Source organism: Pteropus alecto, unplaced genomic scaffold, assembly GCF_000325575.1.
Source record: "Pteropus alecto unplaced genomic scaffold, ASM32557v1 scaffold86, whole genome shotgun sequence".
Taxonomy (NCBI): Eukaryota; Metazoa; Chordata; class Mammalia; order Chiroptera; family Pteropodidae; genus Pteropus; species Pteropus alecto.
This window is the reverse complement of record NW_006442109.1, coordinates 28399761-28405161: the sequence shown is the minus strand read 5'-3', so window position 1 is coordinate 28405161 and position 5401 is coordinate 28399761.

The window sequence follows — 5401 nt, the reverse complement described above, 5'->3', positions numbered from 1 at the left end:
CGTTCCTCTTTCTTTTTTTTCTTATGAATGTTTTTTTTTTTTTTTTTTTTTTTTTTTTTTAGTACAGGCCAGTTATTACATAGAATGTCCCTCAGTTGGAGTTTGTCTGATATGTCCTCCTGATTATATTCAGGTAATGCATTTTTGCCAAGAATGCCACAGAAGTGATGTGTCCTTTCTCAGTATATCACATCAAGAGGCACATGACATTTGTTTGTCCTATTTTGAGAGATGTTAACTTTGGTCACTTGGTTGGAATGGTGGCGACTAAGTTTCTCCACTGTTAAATTATTGTTTTTCCCTTTGGAATTGGTAAGTAATTTCTCAGGTGAATTAACAAGTCTTTTAAATGAAATAAAATTGGCTTTTTGAAAACTCACTTCATAGTCCTTATTTTCCCCATTTTGCTCTTGCCTGGTGAAAATATCTTCAAGATCATCAGTGATCCATAGACAGGCTCTTAAAAAATCACTACACAAAGATGCAAGCAAATCATTTATCTAACAAATATTTGAGTACTATATATGTCAAGCACTGTTATAGACCCTGCCTCTCTATCTAACCCCTTCTTTAGTCAACCTTGACAAACTGGCCCTAGGCTTGGATTCCCAGGGTCATTTCTTGAGCTCCTTAAGAGCAGAGCTGATACAATACACATTAGGTAGTGGTTCTAGAACCTAACAGACATGGAGTGTTACAAGGAGTTTGTCCTTAACCACATGCATTCAGCCAGGATTTCCTGTGATGAAATAAATAACATCTTTTACATATGTGATTAAGTATTAATTAGCTCTCCCTAAGTTATATTGCAGTAACAAACAACTCTAAAATCTCAGTGGCTTGCAATAACATAAGTTTATTTCTCATGCACGTTTTATGTTGGCTGTGGTCTTCGATAGTTCTGCTCTGTGTTATCTTCTCCATTCTGGGATCTGGGCAGAAAACACAGCCTCTATCTGGAACATGCCATTCTCATAACAGAGGGAGAAGAGAAGGAGTTCTTAAAGCTTCCACAGAGAAGAACATAGCCATCTCCACTCAGATTTCATTCGCCAAAATAAATTTAATGGCCACACCTGCCATTAATGGGGCAGGGAAGTATGTTTCGTCTACAGAAAGGAGTGCTGCAAGTCACATAGCAAAGAGAAAGGATGTATAATCACCTCAGAAGAAAGGCTAGGCTACAATCAGGACCAATAAACAGTATAATCAAATATGATACACCTCTTTTATAGAGGGCCTAACTTCTACTTTGCAGAAAACACAGGGGGCAGAACAAGTTCAACAACACCATGAGGAAACAATCACTAAATCCAGAATATGGAACATTGTGTAAGAAAGCTGGCCTGCAGTCTTCAAAAGGACAATGTCATAGAAAAAGAAAAAAGTGGCTAATCTAGATTAAATGATATAACAATTCATGAGCTTTAATTGAATCTGATTTTTTAAAAAGCTATAATTGGGAACAATGGGGAAATTTTCATAGAGACTAATATCAGATGATATTATGGACTTATTAATTTTCTTAAGTGTAATAATGGTTTTGAAGTTATGTAAGGGAATGACATTATTTTAGGAGATGCATGCTAATGTATTTAGGGACGAAGTGGAATGATATTTGCAATTTATTTACAAAAAGTTCAGCAAAAAGGTGTGTGTGTGTATAAAAATAGAGAGAGAGAAAAAGCAAAGAAAGCAAAGTAATAAAATGTTAAAAATAGTTGAGCTTAATGGAGAATACAAGGGTGTTCATAATACTATTCTTTCAACTTTTTTGTAGTTTTGAATTTTTTTAATAAAAAATTTGGAGGAAAAATATATAGGTATAGTTGTGATTAATAAAAATAACCCCCACCTTTAAAATGTCACTGAATGTGTAGTATTTATATAGAGGAGATTCATCCCTCTATTGAAGGACATCTAGGTTGCATGCATATCATGGCTATTACTAGTAATGCTTCAATGAACATAGGAGTGCAATTTCATCAACAGCGTATGAGGGTTCCCTTTTCTCTACACTCTCTCAGCACTTGTTATTTTTTGATTTATTGATGATAGCCATTCTGACAGGTGTAAGGCGATATTTCAGTGTGGTTTTATTTGCATTTCCCTGATAATTAGTGATGAGCATCTTTTCATATGTTTATTGGCCATCTTAATGTCTTCTCTTAGTTCAGAAATGTTTAATCAGGTCCTCTCTCCACTTTTAAATCAGATTTTTTTGTGCGTTAAGTTATGAGTTCCTTATATATTTTGAATATTAACCTGTTATCAGATGTATCATTGGCAAATATCTTCTCCATTCAGTAGGCTCTCTTTTTGTTTTGCTATGCAAAACCTTTTTAGTTTTATGTAGTCCCATTCGTTTATTTTTTCTTTTGTTTCTCTTGCTCTAGGAAATATATCCAAAAAGGTATTGCTGGCAACGATATCGAAGAGTTTACTGCCTGTGTTCTCTTCTAGGAGTTTTATGGTTTGAGGTCTAACATTTAAATCGTTAACACATTTTGGGTTTAATTGTGTATATAGTATAAGAAAGTGGTCCAATTTCATTTTTCTGCATGTATCTGTCCAGTTTTACCAATACCACTTATTGAAGAGACTGTTTTTACCCCATTGTATATCCTTCCCTCCTTTGTTAATTGACTATATAAGCGAAGATTTATTTCTGGGCTCTCTATTCTGTTCCATTGATCTATATATCTGTTTTTATGCCAGTACTATCCTATTTTAATTAAATAGCTTTATTGTATCGTTTGATATCAGGATGTGTAATAACTCTCACTTTGTTCTTCCTGAAGATTTCTTTGGCGATTTTGAGTCTTTTGTGGTTTCATATAAATTTTAGAATTAGTTGTTCTAATTCTGAGAACGCCATTGGTATTTTAATAGGGATTGCATTGAATCTGTGTGTCAGTTTAGGTAATAAGGACATTTGAACAATATTAATCCTTCTAATACATGAGCAAGATTTATCCTTCCATTTATTTGTATCTTGTTTAATTTCTTCCTTCAATGTCTTATAGTTTTCAAAGTTCAGGTTTTTCACCTCTTCGGTTAAATTCATCCCTAGGTACTTTGTACTTTTCGATGCAATTGTAAATGGGGTTGTTTTCTTAATTTCTTCTTTTGATTGTTCATTATTGGTGTATAGAAATGCAACATATTTCTGTATATTAATTTTGTATCCTGCAACTCTATCAAAGTTATTTATTAAGAAGTACAAATTAGTAATTGCAAATTCTAACAGGTTTTTTGTTTTTTTGTTTTTTTGTTTTTTTGGCGGAGTCTTTAGGGATTTCTATATATAGTACCATGTCTTCTGCAGATAATGAGAGTTTTATTTCTTCCTTTCCAATTTGGATGCCTTTTATTTCTTTCTCTTGTCTGATTGTTGTGGCTAGGACTTCCAATACTATGTTGAATAGAAGTGGTGATACTGGGCATCCTTGTCTTAATCCTGATCTTAGAAGAAAGCCTTTCAGCTTTTCACCATTGAGTATGATATTAGCTATGGGTTTGTCATTTATGGCCTTTATTGAGTTGAGATATGTTTCTGCTATACCCACTTTGTTGAGGATTTTCATTATAAAAGGATGTTGAATTTTGTCAAATGCTTTTTGTGCATTATTGAGATAATCATATGGTTTTTATTCTTTACTTTGTTAATGTGATATATCATGTTAATTGATTTATGGATATTGAACTATCTTTGCATCCCTGGGATAAATCTCACTTGGTCCTGGTATATAATTTTTTTAATGTATGGTATTTTAAAAAATCATTGTAAATTTTCTCTACCAGTTTTGCCTCACTATCATATGGTCCTCAAATTTTTTATGGTTAAAAAGGCTCCTAGAACAAACTGGTGATTGTCAGAAGAGAGGATATTGGGGAGCAGAATGAAAAGGTGAAGGGATGAAGAAGTACAAATTAGTAATTGCGAAACAGTCACGGGGATGTGGAGTATCACGTAGGAAATATATTCAATAGTATCATAATGGCTGTGTGTAGTGCCAGATGGGTGCTAGGATAATCAGGGGGATCACTTCATAATTTTATAAATGCCTAACCATTGTGCTGTATACTTGAAACTAATAATTTTAAAAAAGGTACCTAATTCAGTCATTCTGAAAAGTATCTTGGTAATATATGAAACACCTTACAAACTTTATATCCACTTTGACTTGGGAATTTAACAAAGAAAATAACTATAAATTCTGTAAAGATTTAGCTACAAAAATGTTCATCCCAGTATTATTTATGTCAATGAAATGTTGAGTAGAATATAAATGTTCAACAATAAAGAGTTAGTTAAATATACTATGATCAGTCACCCAAAGAAAGAAGGAATATCATGCGGTCATCAAAAATATTTTGGGATCAGCCATGGGTTGATAATCAGTGACGCTGGGTGATTTGTATATAGGAACCCATTATACTAGGCTTTCTACTTTTGTACATTTAAAATTTCTCCTTCTTTTTTTTAAAAGGTGTTGCAGAAAAATGTTTAACAAATGGAAATATATTTGTACAATATATTTAGTTTATGAAAAAAACAGTATGTGCTATATGATCCTATTTTTGTTTTTAAAAATATTTAGAAAAAAAGACTGGAAAAATACACCCAAGTGCCTAACTTTGGTTATCTCTGTGGGTTAGATTTACAGGTAATTTTTATTATTTTCTTTTTCTTTACTTCTACTTTCTAAAATTTGTAAAGCAAGCATAAATTACTTTTATATTAAGAAGGAACAATAAAAATTATGTTTGAAGGAATGTTACTGAATTACCCAATATTTTCTTCTGAGACTGTGAGGGAGCCCCACCGAGGTTCCCTGGGACCTTATCCAGAGGCGAGATCATCCCAAACCACAAGGTGGCAGTGCTGCTTGTTGAGGCCACCTTCCTTGAGCTGAGCACCCTCTGTGGCACTCCTTAGAGTGTCCTCCACCCCCTACTCTCCTCTTAACTTGAAAACACAAGGGCATCCCTTGAAAGAAGAAAGACAACTTGGTGTACACTGCTGGCTCCTCCCCTCTCTGCTCCTGGTTAGGGGTGCAAATAGTGCAAGGGAGTAGAGATGGCGAATCAGGAAATGTTCCTTTCCTTGGGAAAACTGGGAAGGCCTCCCCCACCAACACTTGTCTAGTCTTTAGACAACTGCCAATTTGTCTAGCAGCTGCCAGTTGGAGTGTGTGTGTGTGTGTGTGTGTGTGTGTGTGTGTGTGAGAAAATGTGCCTTTAAGAATGTATTCTACATGTTTTACTAATTGTGTCATTTTTCTTGTTTTTATATGTATGTTTGTTTGAATGTTTAGAACCCGTTCTTTTATTTCAGGACAACAATGTGGATAGAATATTGAAGAAAATACATTTACTTTGTACTCAGTTCTATGCA